Source organism: Delphinapterus leucas, chromosome 5 (genome assembly GCF_059928025.1).
Source record: "Delphinapterus leucas isolate spDelLeu-1000000601 "Yukka" chromosome 5, BTC_Dleu_Yukka2, whole genome shotgun sequence".
NCBI lineage: Eukaryota > Metazoa > Chordata > Mammalia > Artiodactyla > Monodontidae > Delphinapterus > Delphinapterus leucas.
The window spans coordinates 70,296,577-70,316,882 of record NC_143133.1 but is presented as its reverse complement, the minus strand read 5'-3'; the positions used below and the strand labels follow the sequence as shown (position 1 = coordinate 70,316,882).

The 20,306-nt window shown below is 38.0% G+C and overlaps 1 protein-coding gene across 1 annotated transcript in view; it reads left to right on the top strand.

The window, feature by feature from the left end:
- The window catches only part of COMMD8 (COMM domain containing 8), a 152,276-nt gene that overhangs the window by 110,733 nt on the left and 21,237 nt on the right, over window positions 1-20,306 (top strand). The gene's annotated exons all lie outside the window — the stretch shown is intronic.

Genomic DNA, 20,306 nt, shown 5'->3' with positions numbered 1-20,306 from the left:
CTACCTTCCTGCTACTTCTGCCACCTGTCTGCTCGGTTGCTGCTGTATCACAAGCACTTACTTATTTGCACACAGAGTGGCTTGTGGTCACCACTTAACAATGCTATTTGAATTGAATGGGTTCAAATCTAGCACTCTGGCTGTTATGCTTAATTTTATGTGTCAACTTGACTGGGCCACACGGCACCCAGATATTTGGTCAAACAGTATTCTGTGTATTCCTATGAGGGTGTTTTTGGACGAGCTTAGGGTTTAAATTGCTACATAGTAGACTGCCCTCCCTAATGTGGGTGTGCCTCATCCAATCACTTGAAGGCCTGAATTAGAACAAAATGACTGACCCTCTACAGAGTAAGAGAGATTTCCTCCGGCCTATCTTTGCACTGGGACAATCAGTCTTTTCCTGCTTTCAGACTCAATTGAAGTATCAGCTCCTCCTGGGTCTCAAGGCTGCTAGCCTTCAGACTGGAACTATACAATCAGCTCTCTGGTTTGCTGACTCACCCTGCAGATTTTGGGATTTATCCGCTTCCATCACTGCATGAGCCAATTCCTTATAATAAATCTCATTCTATCTGTATACATCCCATTGGTTCTGTTTCTCTGGAGAATCCTGATTAATACCCTGGGAAACACCAAACATAAGATTTCTCTTCTCTGATAGCATTTAAACATTCAGAAATGGCTATTATGTCTCCCTAAAATTTTCTTCCCAAATATCTTGGTCTCCTCCTCTGAAGGAAATTATCTTAATATGGCATTAAGAACTGGGCACAATTCTCCATGTGTGACTTTACAAGGCTTTTGTAGAACTGCTCCTGCCTCATGTCTGGACACTATACTTAATGTTATTTTCAGGTGTTAATGTAACATATTATATAATGAAAACTTAGCATTTCAACTCTGTAAACCTCACGTTTTCTCAGGGAATTTTCCACAGTTAAGTTAGGTCATTTTATTAGACATGTTTTTCTTATCACTTGCTATTTTTGTGGACAAGGAAAAAAATTATTTTGGAAATAAACATGACTATGGCTTGACATTGTGTGTAGATGTTGCTACTACCAACACGTTGAAATCAATACGATGACAATATTCTGAGACTAAGAGATGGGTTGAATAGATGCTTCATTAAACTGAATACATTAAGACAATGCCCAAGTTAAAAGTTTCCAAGCCATTTTTTAAAATAAGAAACAGGGCTTCCCTGGTGGCGCAGTGGTTGGGAGTCCGCCTGCCGATGCAGGGGACGCGGGTTCGTGCCCCGGTCCGGGAAGATCCCACATGCCGCGGAGCGGCTGGGCCCGTGAACCATGGCAGCTGAGCCTGCGCGTCCAGAGCCTGTGCTCCGCAACAGGAGAGGCCACAGCAGTGAGAGGCCCGCGTACCAAAAAAAAAATAATAATAAATAAAATAAAATAAAAAGAAACAAGTATAAAAATAACCAGGTATCACTAAATGTTACCTTTGTTTGATAAATTGGTTGTGGTTCAGGTGGGAGGGATGTAGACAGTTCATGACTGAAGTGAAGCAAAAAGACCATACTGGTGGTTTATCACGTTTACCAGCCTTTGAAAATTCCTAAAATAATTAAAATGTTAGGTTTTCCCCTATCTGGCTCTTGGTTGAACATTTACAATCTTAAATTTTTGAGATGGTCTTAAAGCATGAATATAAAATTGTATAAATGAAAGAATATTTTACTGCAAGTCAAAAAATACCTTCCTTAAATCTTATCTGAAAAAAATTAAGACTAGACTTATCTTTCAAAATTCAAAAGACTCAAAAAGTCTGGAGCCAAGAAATTTAGCATACACTCACTTCACAGATATTTACTGTCAGGTACTAGGCTGGGTTTTAATTATTGTGTTGTGAACAAAACAATGATCCTTTCCTTCATGGAGTTTCTAATCCAGAGAGGGAAGAAACCATAAACACAGAAGCAAACAAACACTACTAAGTGCTATATGGGAAAGTAACAGAATTTTGAAAGAGAATACTGGGTGTTCACTAATTAAGGTTGGATTCTCAGGAAAGCCTTTTGTTGGAGGTGGCATCTTAAATGAGAACTGAAAGATGAGGAAAAGCCAAAAGAACCATCATGGGGAAAAGCATTTTAACCAGAAGGAACAAGATGGTGAAGATAATGAGATAAAAGAAAGATCGGTCTGCAAGAAACAACCTGTGGTGCTGGAATTCAGTGCAGTAAGCAAGGTAAGGATGGTTTCAGATGAGAATGGAGATATTGAGGAAGTCACTCAGAAGCTTGTAAGTCAAATTAGGAAGTGTGGAGAATTTTCCTGGTGTAATGAGAAGTCTTTGAGTATTCTAAAGCACAGAATAATATGATCCAATTGCCCTCTTGCAAAGACGACTCTGGCTACTGGGTAGAAAATAGGTTGGAGGGAGTCAAGGGTAAAAATAAGAGGACCAATAGCAAGACTGCTACAATGATTCAGGCAAGAAGTCATGGTGGTTTGGAGAAGATTGGTGGCAGTGGGCTGGAGAGAAGTGAAGGGCTTTGCTAAATATCTGGCAAGTAGAATGGATGGTACTTGACAATAGATTGGATGGGAGGAGGGTGAGGAAGAGGAAGAATCCTAGGATTCTGGCTGGATAGTGAGATTAAGGAAGCTGGAAAGGAAACTCACTTGTGAGGGAAAAATTGATAATAAGTTTTGAGAAAATTAAGTTTAAGATGCTTTTGAAACATCAAAGTAGATATGCCAAGAAAAGTGCGATGTACATCAATCTGGAGCTTAAAAGAGATCTGAGCTGGAGCTATACATTTGGAGATCATTGGAATAAAGATGTTATGTAAAGACAGGTCCTTTGTGACCTTTCTGAGAACAGTGTCAGCGGACTTGGGAGATGGGTAGGCAGGGTCCAAATTACAGTGGGTTGAGGGGAAGTTGAGGCCACAGACAGCAGAAATATACCATTATCTCAAGTAGTTTTGAGAAAAAGGAAGTAGAGAGATTAGGAAAAGCTGAAGGGGAGGTGGGAGGGTAGAGTAGAGGTGTTTTGTGACGAGGGGAGTTTTCAGCTTGTTTTTAGGCTGTGAACAAAGAGGTAGCAGAGAGGGCGAGACTGAGGATCTGAAATATCAGGGGTGTAGGTGTGTGTGAATTTGAGAAAATCAATTACCAGAGGAGGAAGAAGGGGGTCAGGGTCAGCTTATAAAAGGAAGAGGAGCACCCCTTCCTCTTAAATACAGGGGGCTAACTTAGAATGGTGAGGATATAAGGGCATTGAGAAGAAGATGGGTGAGGCTGCTGAGAGATTTCAGAACTGCAATGGGTTCTATTTTTGGGGGGGTGGGGGAGGTGCTGAGAGGTGGCACTAACTGCTGACAGTGAGGGTAATATAGAGGAAGAGGCATTAGACTCCTTCACGATTGCTGTCCCAAAGCCTTTCTATATTTCCATGAGGCTTGTGGCTATCAAACCTTTATGTGATAGCTTTATTGATTTCAAATTCCAAATCCTCTTAATACTGAATTCCTTGATTGATTTTTTTCCATGTGCCATTAACTCAATTTATAGCATCCCAGGGCTATGAAGCTATTAATGTGCTCCAAGTTCAAGGCAATTTTCAATTTAACAAGGCTTTACGGCCTTCCTAATTTTACTAGATTAGATGACGTTAAAGAAAGGCAAAACATCTTTAATATTTCTCAAAGGACCTGACCAAGGAAAACGTTTCCCCATCTTCGGGATTGTAATGGAAGAGAATACACACTAGTAAATTTTGCAAGGTAGGTAAAGTTTCTACTATATTGGTTACAAAAGTATGATTGGTTCAATCTTATGTTGGTGAAATGTCTACTTTACCATTCCTTTTCCCCAACTGACACTAGAACCAGTCACTTGTAATCACTTTAAAGCTCAGTTATGGTCTTCATAAAATGGCAATTCAGGGAGATCTGTTTCAGCAAATAATGTAACACGTTTTTTCTTGAAGAGTTAAAAATTAGATGGATAACAGATTCAGTATTTATTAACACTTAGCAGCATATCGATTACGTACTTAGGCAGGAATAAGCAAAGCTCATTTGGACTCCATATAATTGCCATATGTTACTTTGTCATTTGAAGTTATTACCCTTAAGATTTAAGATCTCTTTACATTGGTTTATCTATTGTTAAGAAGGGATACAACATAAGGAAAGTATTAGAGCTAAGCAATGTTGTCATTTGAGGCTTAAAAATTTTTTTTTTGGTAACGTCAATGGAATCAGGACTACTTGGTTTCCTGCATCCACAGACTACCCTTTATCCACAGTTGCAATCATTTGACCCTTGCCCTAAGCGCTAAATTCTGCTTCAGCTTCTGGGATCGACTCTAACCTTTACTGGGGATAATTTTAGGAAATACAGACCAGTCCTTTCGTTGATTCAGCATCCTCAATCTAGCTGGGAGTTGTTCTGATTGGTGCTATACTTCTAATCATTGACGTTCTGCTTCCTTGCTCAGCAGTTGATTACAGGATTCTATTATAGAGAATATATTACCTGGGCTTGAATCCTCACTTTACCACTATCCTTGCCTTGCTGCCCTGGGTAAGTTATTTTACTTCTCTGAGCCTCAGATACATTATCTCTCAAATGTTGTTAGAAAGACTTCTGTTACAGAGGTGTTATATTAATGCCTAGCTTTTGTCTGGCAAATAGAAGGCAGTTCCCTGTTTTTTCCCTTTCCCCCAAGTTCCTGTCTTCATATACTCCTCAGTACACAAATTCTTGCAGGCCTGAGTTTCTGCTTTGCTTTAGGTAAACATCTTTAGGGACTAGAGTTCTGTGATCTACTGTTGGATCACTTTATGATGGTCACTGTCTGCCTACAGTCCTATATATTAACTGATCTTAGGGTCCCAGTTACCATGCCTCATCCATCTGCCCAGTTAACTGATTGCATCTTACTGAATTGCCTCAATGATTATCATATGACTGGGTCACTACTTATCACCTGACACCATATCTTATGATGACTTTGGACTCTCTGATTGTTTTGGCACCCCTCATCCCTGCTCTGCAAAAGTTATGTTTAATTCTGCCTCATTTATAGTTTTGGTCATTGTATGATATGATAAATGGACCTAAAAGTCATCTATTTTCTAATATGAATAAAGAAAACTGCCTTTTTAAAGAAAAATGTAAACCTATAATAATAGGAAGACTCAATATGCATTATAAAATAAAATATGCATTTTGGGAGAAAATGTTGATAATTTTAGCACTTGTAATTTATGCACAGAATCAATTCAAGTACTCATCAAAATTCATTCTTCAAGTGAATGATGTAAACATAAGATCTTGGAATTTTGACAGACTGTCATATCCTTCCGGCATAAGCAAAGGTAAAAAATCACAATCAGTGGAAGAGAGGTCAAGGGTAAAATGTAACTTATATGAATGAGCATCCTTCTCTTTCCATGTCAGTTTCAAAAGCTAATGATTTACTTGCTTAGATGAAGTTCTGTCTTATTTATAAAATATTATTAACCAGTAATAAATGACTGGGTTTATATTTCATTCCTATAGTTTGAATTTGGTTGTCATTGGCGTTTAAACCAAAAGTCACCATTAATACTTTCATATATTAATAACTTTCAGCCAACCTATTTATATAATATGAATTCCAGGTTCTAGTGGTACTACATTAATGTCTAGGTCTGAATCTATATATCTACATAAGAATCTTTATCTATTTCTATGTCTGTATTCAGTAAAACTAGAAAATGAATGTAATTACTTAATAATCAGACAATGGGGAATACATTTATTGTTTAATAATATTAGAGGATCACCTGGAATTTTCCCATTTTTCTTTACCATTTTGATGTTTAGATCTGGAAAGCATTTTAAATGATCTAACTATGTCTATTCTCACATTACATTAAATGGTATTGCAATGCTCTTAATTACCTATTGCACTTTCTGTGCCTCTGAAAACCAGGAAGTAGACTTGGCCTGGTATTCACAATAAATGGGATCAAATGTCTGCATATTGATGGTTGAGAAACAATGAAACCAAGATAATCAATCAGATTAAAACTTAGTGACTAAAATATTCTAATTGTTATGAAAGCAATCAATGAAAAAACAGCTCAAGAGGACAAAGCTAAACCACAAGCCTCATGAATACCATCTATCATCTTGTTCTTCCCATGAAGAAAGACAATTGCACACAAGACTTTACCATAGTGTTTTTCTAAAAGACAACAATTTACAGTCCTTCAGGCGGACAGACATAGAGCCAAAAACAATCTCACAAAGTTTTTTCACATTGAAATATTTTTGCTCTCTTATTAACGCAGCTTGGGTATTGGAAGGTCTTAGGAGAAATCTGATTCTGAGAAGAAGGCATGAGTTTATAAATAGTCCAGCTAAAATAAGTGGACTTTCCTTAATGGTTCAAAAAGATAACTGCATTGAAATGAACCTTAAGCCTCCAATACAGAGGAAAGTGTTACTGTGAACCCTTTGAAAAGTTGGCAGGGTAGTGTAGCTAAAAATATCCCGGTATCAATTACTCAGTACAAGGTGGAATTTAATTGGGTCAAGCAAACCTCCCTCTTTTTTATTCCCCTGTCCAAGTAACTCACAACTTTCAATCTCCAGGGTGCAGTTTTGTTCATCCAGAGGGTATCTTCGTAGATCCATCATACACGCAGCTGTGGTTGTGATCCTGTCAGGGTGAGAGAGAGAAAGGACAACATCATAATGACGATGACTTTCATTTCCAGGCTTCCCAGCCCTGAATCATGCCTACCAGTATGCATCAAAATTTTGTGATTAAAAATTTTGAAAGCAGGCAGATTGAATTTGAGTCTTTCTTCGCTGCTCACTAGCAGTGTGAGGCTGAGCTAGTTAATTTATCTCCAGAAGTCTCAGTCCCCTTATCAATCAAAACACCGACTGCATAGAATGGCTGTGAGGATTAAAAGAGATAATATATGCAAAGCCCTGAGCCCAGTGCTTCATACTTAGTAAGTGTCTCACAAATAATAGCTATTATTATAGCTATTATTATCCCAGGCCCTTCCTTTATTTACTAGCCTCCTAGCAATGTCTTTGCTGGTATCTGCAGCAAGTCTGGCTTTATGAGGAGGAGAACATCTATGTTATGTGTCAAAGCCCACCTTCCTCTCCTGCTACAACCTAATGATAAAACAACAAAAGCAACAACAACAGCAAAATTCATCCTTCATGGCTTTTGATGCCTTACACTCCCCACTATTAGGGAGATTTGTCAGATTCACCTCTGAGACCCTGGTCTACCTATATTCAGTAGATAGCATATAACCAATAAAGAAACATTATCCTAGGATCAGTGTTTACACCATATTTACCAACTCCAGTTTAGCTTATGTATCTATGCAAACCCAAGGATCCTGACTCTAGATATCCTACCTGGGTTTCCACTATCCCTCCGTTTTCTCATGCCTGGGCTGGTTTTCTGGACTGTGGTGTCTTAGAGTAACTTAAATTCATATGGCTCGTCCACTCATACAAACATTTGATATCACGCTGGAATTGACAAAATACTTTTCTTAAAAAAACTATTTACACAGTCCCTGTTCACAAAGTAATGTATAATCACAATTTAAAAAATTCAAAATTCAAATTTAATAATAAGCTTCTTTTCTACCTTAAGCCCCAGGAGCTAAAACATTGGAAAATTTCCATACATACTCCGAATGCAAATAGAAGCCCAGTTATATCTTCTTATGGGTGAACTTTTTTTTTTTTTCGGTACGCGGGCCTCTCACTGCTGTGGCCTCCCCCGCCGCGGAGCACAGGCTCCGGACGCGCAGGCTCAGCGGCCATGGCTTACGGGCCCAGCCGCTCCGCGGCATGTGGGATCCTCCCGGACCGGGGCACGAACCCATGTCCCCTGCATCAGCAGGCAGACTCCCAACCACTGCGCCACCAGGGAAGCCCAGGTGAACTTCTTAAGAAGACTACCGCATACCCTCTTCTGAACCTAGCTTGTTTTCATTGACGGTGCATCTTGGATTTGGTTCTATATTAGTAAATAATAAGCTATTTGTAAAAAAAAAAATTACTACAGAGTATTGAGTTGTATGGAAATGCCATGATTTATTTTCCTAATCACCCTGTAGGGGGCATTTATGTTGTTTCATATCTTTTACTTTTACAAATAAAGATGCTCTGAATATACTGGTACATTCTACTATATCTGACTCCGTTGACTGGTTATTTCTAGAAAGGGAATTGTTGATAGAAAAAAGGTATAATGCATTTTAAATTTTGCCACATTGCTGTTCATAGAGGTTGAGCCAGTTTACACCCTCATCAACAGTGTATGTGAATTTGACAAAGTTCTTTTCATACCTTTGTTTTTTGAGGCTGTCAAGGAAAGTTATTGTTTTGGTCATTTGTATTAACTTGACAGGCACCTTCTTCCTAAAAACATTACTAGGAATAATCCTAGACCTTCCCAATTTCTCTTTGGCTTTCTTTATGAAAGATAAAAGTGAAGATTCTCTTTGAAGCCTTTCTTAGACAGGGTGCTGGTCAATTAATCAGATTGATCTGAGCATTAGGCAAGAGCAAAAGGAATTTTAAAGTTTAATTAAAAATTTTTTTAAGTGTTTTACAAAAACTTTGAAGACTGGCTGTATTCCAGAATTTAGGACATAAAAGGGTTACAATTCCACCACACTCTTTTTATGGTCTGCAAAGTGTTTCAAACACACTCAATAAGACAACACAATAAATATTTTAAAATGCTTAAAAACATCATCTCTCTACTATATTATTTGTTTAATAGCTGCTTATGAATAAAAAAGTGTGAAGATGTGAATATTCTCTAGGAATTACTGAAGTGTGGCCATCCTTATGATCTTATAAAGTAGCCAATTCTTTTCAACCAGGGATAATTTTTACCAACAGGGGACATTTGACAATATCTGGAGACAGTTTTTGATCGTCAGGCTGGGGGTGAGGGTGGATACTGGGCATCTACTGGGTGGAGGCCAGGGATGCTGCTAAACATCCTACAGTGCCCGGGACAGCACCCAACAATTAAGAATTATCTGTTCCAAAATGTCAGTAGTGCTATGGTTGAAAAGCACTGCTAAAATGGTGCTTTCAAACATTTTTCCTCTGGGGAAAATTGTAATAAAATAAAATCTTATAGAGAACCTCAACATATAAAACACAAGTGAAATAAGTGAAAGCCATATGTTGTTAATACAGATTTGCCATATAAGTTCAAATGTTGACATCCATTTTAATGAGCACACACATTTGAAAGCAGGAATTATGATGAGAATTATGGTCTTAAATCTCCCTCAGCACCAATTATTTTTGTGTTATATTTTATTTCTATGGTGTTGAGAAAATCCTAACAAACATGGAAACACTTGCTTCTAAAATCTTACATGACCAGGCATGGGCTACCCTGAATTAGGGGGGAATATTACCCATCTGCTTTGTAACTGCTGCTATTATCAATGGCACCTTTGCAGATGGTTCAGATACATTAATAGGTGGTTGGTCTTTAGTAGGTACTTAGCAGTGGATTAAAAGGAAGCTTTACTTGGATAAAGCTTCTGCATAAGCTAATGCTTACTCTGCATAAGCTAACCTGGCAGCACAAGTTAATATTATGATGGTCTTCAATGCATTAAAATGTGGCGTAGGCTCTAGGTCCATCTACCTCGTCAGAAAGAGAAAAACAAATACCGTACGCTAACACATATATATGGAATCTAAAAAAAAAAAAAAAGGTTCTGAAGAACCTAGGGGCAGGACAGAATAAAGACGCAGACATAGAGAATGGACTTGAGGACACGGGGAGGGGGAAGGGTAAGCTGGGATGAAGTGAGAGTGGCGTGGACATATATACACTACCAAATGTAAAATAGATAGCTAGTGGGAAGCAGCCGCATAGCACAGGGAGATCAGCTCGGTGCTTTGTGACCACCTAGAGGGGTGGGATAGGGAGGGTGGGAAGAGACGTAAGAGGGAGGAGATATGGCGATATACGTATGCATATAGCTGATTCACTTTGTTATAAAGCAGAAACTAACACCATTGTAAAGCAATTATACTCCAATAAAGATGTTAAAAAAAAATGTGGCGGGCTTCCCTGGTGGTGCAGTGGTTGAGAGTCCGCCTGCCGATGCAGGGGACACGGCTTCGTGCCCCGGTCCGGGAGGATCCCACATGCCGCGGAGCGGCTGGGCCCGTGAGCCATGGCCGCTGAGCCTGCGCGTCCGGAGCCTCTGCTCCGCAACGGGAGAGGCCACAACAGTGAGAGGCCCGTGTACCGAAAGTGGCATAGGACACATTACAGTGTACATGCTTATAGTTTAAAAATAATTATAATATTTAAAAATAAAATTGAAATAAGATATGTGTGGAACTGTTACAGAGCTTTTGGGATACTTGATAACATCATTTGAGCTCCACTGGTCAGCTTCCCTCATTTAATTGACATCATTTTTAGACACATGTCATCTGGTTAGTTAACCACATCATATGAAAAGCAGGACATGCTGAATCACTGATTCACACAGTATAAGGCTCTGGAGTTTTTACAAAGCAATTTGAAAAGTCAACAAAACATTGTCTGTAAAATGAATAACGTGTCTCAGGTGTTTGGGTACTACAGTTGTGAGTGGTGAAAAAACAGCTTTTGGAAAGCATAACTGAATTGACTGTTGCTGTCTATCCTGATCGATCTATTCGGCAATCAATAAATATGAGAAATTTAATTTATATCACCTTGGGAAACTGCACATCACAGCAGAAGCTTGCCCATGACCTGATGATTTTTCAACAATGATCGCCTGTGTGAATTCACTTCTCCTGCCCCAAATCCCATTAAGATACCAAAGAGAGTTGAGTCATCACGACACAGAAAGAGAGGAAACTTGGAACTTGAGCTGCAGGAAGTGCCTGACTCTCTGTAGAGCACTGACATTAGTGAAACAACTTCCTTCTTGGGACCTATCTTTTCCAAATTTTGAATCCTCAAGAGGATTTCATTGGCTCAACTTGGATTAGGTGCTAACACTCCCCAAATTATTTATTAAGGGCTGGAAGGAAAGCTACACACATACAAATATGGTCACCAGGGACCTGAAAGGGTCTCTTATCTAAGAAGAGAGGGATCATTGAGACTCACTCAGACAGGGACCCCTCTACAAGTAGGTACTCATAAATTCATGATGTGGCCCATAGAAATTTATACAACAGAATGTCAGTCTCGGCTAATTTAAGAGTTTGGCATTTCTAGATTTTGTAATATGTATGAGTGAGTTGAGTATCCTGAGCTCTTTGTGAGAAAAATTACTCAGCAAGAATTCCCAGGTGCATCAAGAAAAAGAGAGATGTCCCTGGGCAGAGTGCTGTCCAGCTCTTGTCTTCTGGGTGTGAAGCAACAATGAACATCTCGAAGAATGACTACTCTCTGAATTCCATTTGTTTGCCTTGCCTAATGCAATTGCTCAGCAGTGGTTAGTCACCTCTACAACTAATTAACACATCTTCATGGAAATGTTCTCACATCGTGACTAAAGCAGCCTGATATTCAAAATCTTCTATGGAGTCAAAGGTGCCAAAGATCACAAAACTGGACAGGTTGAGGGCTTCAAGACTGAAGCATTTTTTTGAATTTTGTTTTTAACTGTTCACACTCAAGTCATTCATTCTCAGTGTGTGAAAATATGACTATTGGCTGATAGCAAATGAAAGTATAATAGAGTAGAACCGGCGAAAGGCAAAAGTGTTAACCGACTGTTTTTCTGAACTCAGACTTCTCAGAGGTACGGATTCATGACAGCGTAACAGTCATGTCTTCTTTCAAAGACATTTAGAATGACTTACATTATCATCCAATTTACTGACATTTTGAAGGCTAGGTCAGAACACTGTAATAGGCTGTTAGTTAGAAACTATGGTCCCACGATACTTTGGAATGAACGGAAATCATGTTGCTGTAGTATTTATGTATTAAGGTGTATGCAGCGTGGTCACTGACCCTGAGTCACCGTAATCACAACTCCTGTGTATTTGATGTCTAAGGGTAGCACGACTCTCATTGCTGATAAGACACATCCAGGAAGTCCTGGCCCTTAAGTAGCTTAAAACCTAGCTACAAACACACACACACACACACACACACATGCACACACGCACACATATATACATATGGAGTGTGCACTTTTGCAAATAAGAATGGGGACTTAAATGAATGAATTATGTACGTATGGTTGAGATTTTCCTATAATCTTCAATCTTATAGGGATGAGCTCTAATTTTTAATGTGATCTCTGTAGAGCATAGCTGTACAATTTAATAGAATCTATATAAAAGGAATATGAGAAAGGAGAGAGGAAAAAAGCCTGAAAATGCTATATCCTAATCACGCTCCTAAGATTGGTGAGATTGATAGCGAGTAGCAGTATAAGATTGACATCAGTATCACTTTAAGTTTGTTTGAAGAATGTCCCATGGCTTCCTTTGGCCTCTAGGCTGTACCCTTAATCCATGTTAGAGTCATCATCCAAAGAAACCAATGAAAGATGAAGGATGGGTTAGCCTAAGTCATGACCAATGAGTACACAGATTTTTTCCCTTAGCTAACACTTACGGAGTGGTGAAAAGAATATGTATTATCTTCGCAGTTGGCACCAAATTTTATTTTAGGTAAGCTACTATGTTTAGGAAAATACCTTCGTATTAGAAGGTGAAATCTTGAGAGCATGAGACATAAATGATAAAGAAACAAAAGGAGATAAACTGCTGTGAGATTTAAGAGGAATTAGGTGTGGGGAAGCAAAATGATGGAGTAGCAAAACATTCTGAAGAATGGTATTCAATTTTAAGATTTTTACATTGCTCTTATAATAAATTTTTCTTTATTTACCTAAACCATGTTCTCTCCCCAGCAGTCCCACCCCAGTAAATCCTTATGCAAATGTTTTATTTTTATTCTTGTAAAGTGGCTGAATTCCATATCTTGACAGCATTCATGGAACAGTAGTCTATAAATTAAACCAATTCAGCAAAACCTGAACTTCAAAGCCAGAGACAGCCAAATCATGAAGCCCTTTGGGAAGCCTCAGCAACCCTGGGGAAGGTGTTGGACTCCCACAAATAATAGGCTGTGTGTTTAAGCTACTCTTACCTAGATCTTAAGGGGCAGAGTGATCTTAGCTAATATTATGTTAGAATCCTATATGACGGGCACAGTGCTAAGCACCATATTTTTGGTTAACTATTGCTCTTGTAACAAGTTACCACAAATTTAGTGGCTTAAAGCAACATAAATTTATTCTCTTACTGTCCTGGAGGTCTGACGTTCTAAAATCAAGGTTTCAATAGGGCTGTGTTCCTGTTGGAGGCTCTACGGGAGTCTACGGGAGAATCTATTTCCTTGTCTTTTCCAGCTTCTAGAGGCTGCTTTGCATTCCTCAGCTCATGCCCCCTTCCTCTATCTTTCTCCATCATTCCAATGTCTGCTTCTGTCCTCACATCTCCTCACCCTCTGACCCTCCTGCCTTCCTTGTATAAGAAGCCTTGTGATTACACTGGGCCCACCCCAGATAATCCAGGATAATCTCATTTCAGAATCCTGACATTAATCCCATCTGCACAGTCCCTGTTGACACCTAAGGAAACATATTTACAGGTCCTGAGAATTAAGACGTGGACATCTTTAGAGGGCCATTATTCTGACTACCATACATGCATTATTTAATTTATTATTTACAAAAGCTTTATTATGTTGATGCCATTTTTATGCCCATTTCAAAGATAAGGAAACTGACATCTGATGAGGCTAGAAAAAGTTTCCAAGTCTATATAGTCTGTAAATGAGGTTCAAATTCAGATATGCCAGACTCAGGAGCTAAGGTTTATTATCTTTCCAGTTATTATGTTCAGGCCAGATAAATCTAAGCAGAGAACAACTGGTTCAGTAAAATTTCTCCCACAAGCAGTAGAACAGATTAAACAACCAAGAGTTGACCTGACTATAAGTTTTTGGTGTTCATTTAGTTATCAGTAATTTAGGACATCCTTTATCAACTCAATAATGAGTATAAACATGATAGAGGACTTATTAGGAATCAGGTAATGCTATAAGCATGGAGGTTACAACAGTTAAAAATATCCAACGGCACCTTCCTGCTGTCATAATTTTTGTTTTGTTTTGTTGTTTGTTTTTTAGTACTGTCAGGTAGCAGAAGACAGAAGATAGAGCCATTGTCTACTGGTTTAAAGAAATAACCAGGGAGGATATGCTTATCTCTCATTTGGGACTGCTAGCTTTGCCATTTTTCTAGAAACACAAATATCTTGCATTAGAGAAATGTTTACATTATCAAGAAAACATGACAATCACTCAGGAGGGAGAGAGTTCAATCTTACACTTATTTGACTGGTGTGTCTGGTTGGTTTTTGGATGCCTTAACTTAAGTTTGTTGTATTCCATGAACAGAGGTATTCTGCAGGTGGATACAGGGTAGAACAGGCAAGAAGAAGAGGGTTATTATATGCACATACAAGTTCAATGTTTAGTACATAATAGTCTCTCAATTAACTATAGCTATTATTATTTTTAAACTATATGCTTCTAAATACATACATACATGTAAGATTACTAATACAAGTGCATTGTAAGATTAATGCAAGGTCATAGTAAAATACCTGAAAAATACAGAAAATTATAGATAGAATAAATGATCCATAATCTCATCACCACAATTTGATTATTAACTTCCTTTCTTCTAAGTATATTGTTTAATAAAGTTGAAATTACATTGTATTTAACCATTTCATTTGCTGCTTTTTGCTTGAACATTCCTCTGTTGGGTGACATCAGAAGGTACTCTTTGGTGATGCTTTAAAAAAAATCTACACTGAATAAATAGCATTCTTGTTGCTCCTCTTGTATTTTTAGTTTTTGATTCTACTTTCTTTTCTCCCTCTGTTTTGTACTCTTTGTGCTGAATGTTAATGACACACTTCTCAGTGCAATCCCAAGCCGTCATTTTCAGGTAATTAGCTACATACCAAATGTTGTGTAAATGGGCTCATTTTTATTCATTTCTGTTGGACGAGAGTGATTCATGAACCACTTTGTGAATATGAAAAGCTGTTCATAAATCAGAGCAGCCTGAGGAAGGGGAACAACAACCACAAAAAGTACTCACAGGGCAATAGTAATTAATAGACCCTTGCCAAGGACCCAGTGCTAATCTCAGTTATGTTTATGTCTCACTGAGTTCAAAATAGACTATTTTCCCCAAATTATATCACTATATTCATATATCTGTGGAGTATAAGAACATGTGTTAAATTTCTACCATGCTTAATGTTTCCTAGGAATAGTTAGCTGAGATATGTGTTAGGTGGCAGAAATACCAAGGCTACCCCTTCTAAATCAGAGCATCTTTATTATCATTATCTTGATCATCAGCAATTTCTGTAGTAGACAAACTGTGAGGAATTAAAATAATAATAAACCTGTAAACAAGCGAAATGGACTTAGAAATGATAGTAAAAGTCAAATTCAAAGAAAATGTTTACTTCTGATGGAATGCCATGACTTGGTAAGTGCAGGATAGTTAAATAAGAACTCAGAATTAGGAGACAAAGCAAAGATATGGATCTTCTTTCACAGCTATTCAATTTTTGGTTTTTTCTGGCTTAGTTGCAGAACTGCTCTGTTGCGTTGCCACATGGTGAGTTCTCTCAGAATAAAGAGGTGACACATTTACTGAGGGGTAATCAGAGTAATCTTGAAATGGTATTCCTGAAGGACTGAAATAAGATTCTAGAGTGACAGAGCATTAAAATACTGCATTGTTTTAGGAGAATGGCTTTATGTAGGGAAACAAAAGCAAAAAAAAAAAAAAACCTAAACAAATACAAGTAAGGCAGTAGTATAAATTGTGCAAAATTTCCAGCTCCCCATAAGAATAAGAGCAGGGCTTGGGACATCATCCTTTTTCTTTTTAAACAAGTAACACATTAAAAAATATTCTGAAATTAGTGGGGAAATATTACTTCTAATATGACTACTAACAGCATTGTGGTATATTTATTTTCAACCCCCCTCCCCAGTGGCTGTGGGGTTTTTTGCATGCTTGTAACCATGTTTAGGGTTCTCTCTTCTTCCCTTTGAATCTTAATATATAATAATCAGGATTGCAAATCTTTCAGTGCGAAACAATACACTTTATCCTGGACATTTAAGTGGTTTTCAATTTTATTAGTTTAAATGAAAGCTAATAAACACTTACATGAATATATAGATTTTTCATGTTTTGGATTATTTATTTTTTTATAACACCTTTATTGGAGTATGATTGCTTTACAATGTTGTGTTAGCTTCTACTGTATAACAAAGTGGATCAGCTATATGCATACATATATTACCATATCCCCTACCTCTTGCGTCTCCCTCCCACCCTCCGTATCCCACCCCTTTAGGTGGTCACACAGCCCAGAGCTGATTTCCCTGTGCTATGCAGCTGCTTCCCACTAGCTATGTATTTTAAATTTGGTAGTGTATATATGTCAATGTTACTCTCTCACTTTGTCCCAGCTTACCCCTCCCCCTCCCTGTGTCCTCAAGTCCATTCTCCATGTCCGCGTCTTTACTCCTGCCCTACCCCTAGGTTTTCAGAACCATTTTTTTGTTTTTTTTAGATTCCATATATACGTGTTAGCATAGAGTATTGGTTTTTCTCTTTCTGACTTACTTCACTCTGTATGACAGACTCTAGGTCCTTCCATTTCACTACAAATAACCCAATTTCTTCTCTTTTTATGGCTGAGTAATATTCCATTGTATATATGTGCCACATCTTCTTTATCTATTCATTGGTCGATGGACACTTAGGTTGCTTCCATATCCTGGCTATTGTAAATAGTGCAGTAATGAACACTGTGGTACATGACTCTTTATGAATTATGGTTTTCTAAGGGTATATGCCCAGTAGTGCGATTGCTGGGTCATATGGTAGTTCTATTTTTAGTTTTTTAAGGAACCTCCATGCTGTTCTCCACAGTGACAGTATCAACTTACATTCCCACCAACAGTGTAGGAGGGTTCCCTTTTCTCCACACTCTCTCCAGCATTTATTCTTTGTAGATGTTTTGATGATGGCCATTCTGACAAGTGTGAGGTGATACCTCATTGTACTTTTGATTTGCATTTCTCGAATGATTAGTGATGTTGAGCATCCTTTCATGTGTTTGTTGGGAATCTGTATATCTTCTTTAAAGAAATGTCTATTTAGGTCTTCTGCCCATTTTTGGATTGGGTTATTTGTTTTTTTGATATTGAGCTGCATGAGCTGCTTGTATATTTTGGAGATTAATCCTTTGTCAGTTGCTTCGTTTGGAAATATTTTCTCCCACTCTGAGGATTGTCTTTTCTTCTTGTATATGGTTTCTTTTGCTGTGCAAAAGCTTTTATGTTTCATTAAGTCCATTTTTGTTTATTTTTATTTCCATTTCTCTAGGAGATGGGTCAAAAAGGATCTTGCTGTGATTTATGTCATAGAGTGTTCTGCCTATGTTTTCCTCTAGGAGCTTTATAGTGTCTGGTCTTACATTTAGGTCTTTAATCCATTTTGATTTTATTTTTGTGTGTTAGGGAGTGTTCTAATTTCATTCTTTTACATGTAGCTGTCCAGTTTTCCCAGCACCACTTAATAAAGAGGCTGTCTTTTCTCCATTGCATATTCTTGCCTCCTTTATCAAAGATAATGTGACCATATGTGTGGGGTTTATCTCTGGGCTTTCTATCCTGTTCCATTGACCTATATTTCTGTTTTTGTGCCAGTATCATACTGTCTTGATTACTGTTGCCTTGTAGTATAGTCTGTAGTCAGGGAGGCTGATTCTTCCAGATCCGTTTTTCTTTCTCAAGATTGCTTTGGCTATTTGGGGTCTTTTGTGTTTCCATACAAATTGTGAAATTTTTTTGATCTAGTTCTGTGAGAAACGCCATTGGTAGTTTGATAGGCATTGCACTGAATCTGTAGATTGCTTTGGATACTATAGTCATTTTCAAAATTTTGGTTCTTTCAGTCCAAGAACATAGTCTATCTCTCCATCTGTTGGTATCATCTTTAATTTCTTTCATCAGTGTCTTATAGTTTTCTGCATACAGATCTTTTGTCTCCTTAGGTAGATTTATTCCTAGGTATTTTATTCTTTTTGTTGCAATGGTAAATGGGAGTGTTTCCTCAATTTCTCTTTCAGATTTTTCATAATTCGTGTATAGGAATGCAAGAGATTTCTGTGAATCAATTTTGTATCCTGCTACTCTACCAAATTCACCGATTAGCTCTAATAGTTTTCCGGTAGTATGTTTAGGATTCTCTATGTATAGTATCATGTCATCTGCAAACAATGACAGCTTTACTTCTTCTTTTCAGATTTGGATTCCTTTTATTTCTTTTTCTTCTCTGATTGCTGTGGCTAAAACTTCCAAAACTATGTTGAATAATAGTGGTGAGAGTGGGCAACCTTGTCTTGTTCCTGATCTTAGTGGAAATGGTTTCAGTTTTTCACCATTTAGAACGATGTTGGCTGCGTGTTTGTCATATATGGCCTTTATTATGTTGAGGTAAGTTCCCTCTATGCCTACTTTCTGCAGGGTTTTAACATAAATGGGTGTTGAATTTTGTCAAAAGCTTTTTCTGCATCTATTGAGATGATCATATGGTTTTTATCCTTCAATTTGTTAATATGGTGTATTACATTAATTGATTTGCGTATATTTGAGAAACCTTGCATCCCTGGGATAAACCCCACTTGATCATGGTGTATGATCCTTTTAATGTGTTGTTGGATTCTGTTTGCTAGTAATTTGTTGAGGATTTTTGCATCTATGTACATCAGTGATATTGGTCTGTAGTTTTCTTTGTCACATCTTTGTCTGGTTTTGGTATCAGGATGATGGTGACCTTGTAGAATGAGTTTGGGAGTGTTCCTCCCTCTGCTTTACTTTGGAAGAGTTTGAGAAGGATAGGTATTAGGTCTTCTCTAAATGGCTGATAGAATTCGCCTGTGAAGCCATTTGGTCCTGGGCTTTGGTTTGTTGGAAGATTTTTTTTTTTTTTTTTTTTTTGCAGTACGCGGGCCTCTCACTGTTGTGGGCTCTCCCGTTGCGGAGCACAGTCTCCAGACGCGCAGGCTCAGCGGCCATGGCTCACGGGCCCAGCCGCTCCGCGGCATGTGGGATCTTCCCGGACTGGGGCACGAACCCGTGTCCCCTGCATCGGCAGGCAGACTCTCAACCACTGCACCACCAGGGAAGCCCCTTGTTGGAAGATTTTTAATCAAAGTTTCAATTTCAGTCCTTGTGATTGGTCTGTTGATATTTTCTATTTCTTCCTGGTTCAGTGTCAGAAGATTGTGCTTTTCTGGGAATTTGTCCATTTCTTCCAGGTTGTCCATTTTATTGGCGTATAATTGCTTGTAGTAATCTCTCATGATCCTTTGTATTTCTGCAGTGTCACTTGTTACTTCTCCTTTTTCACTTCTAATTCTGTTGATTTGAGTCTTCTCCCTTTTTTTCTCGATGAGTCTGGCTAATGGTTTATCAATTTGTTTTTCATCTCAGAACCAGCTTTTAGTTTTATTGATCTTTGCTATTGTTTCCTTCATTTCTTTTTCATTTATTTCTGCTCTGATCTTTATGATTTCTTTCCTTCTGATAACTTTGGGTTTTTTTTGTTGTTGTTGTTGTTCTTTCTCTAATTGCTGTAGCTGTAAAGTTGGGTTGTTTATTTTAGATTTTTCTTGTTTCATGAGGTAGGATTGTGTTGTTATAAACTTCCCTCTTAGAATTGCTTTTGCTGCATAGGTTTGGGCCATAGGTTTTGGGTCATCATGTTTTCATTCTCATTTGTTTCTAGATATTTTTTGATTTCCTCTTTGATTTCTTGGTTATTTAGTAGTGTATTGTTTAGCCTCCATGTATTTGTATTTTTTTACAGTTTTTTTCCTGTAATTGATATCTAGTCTCATAACGTTGTGGTGGAAAAGTTACGTGATACGATTTCAATTTTGTTAAATTTACCAAGGCTTGATTTGTGACCCAAGATATGGTCTATCCTAGAGAATGTTCCATGAGCACCTGAGAAGAAAGTGTATTCCGTTGTTTTTGGATGGAATGTCCAACAAATATCAGTTAAGTCCATCTTGTCTAATGTGTCATTTAAAGCTTGTGTTTCCTTATTTATTTTCATTGTGGATGATCTGTCCATTGGCGAAAGTGGGGTGTTGAAGTCCCCGACTATT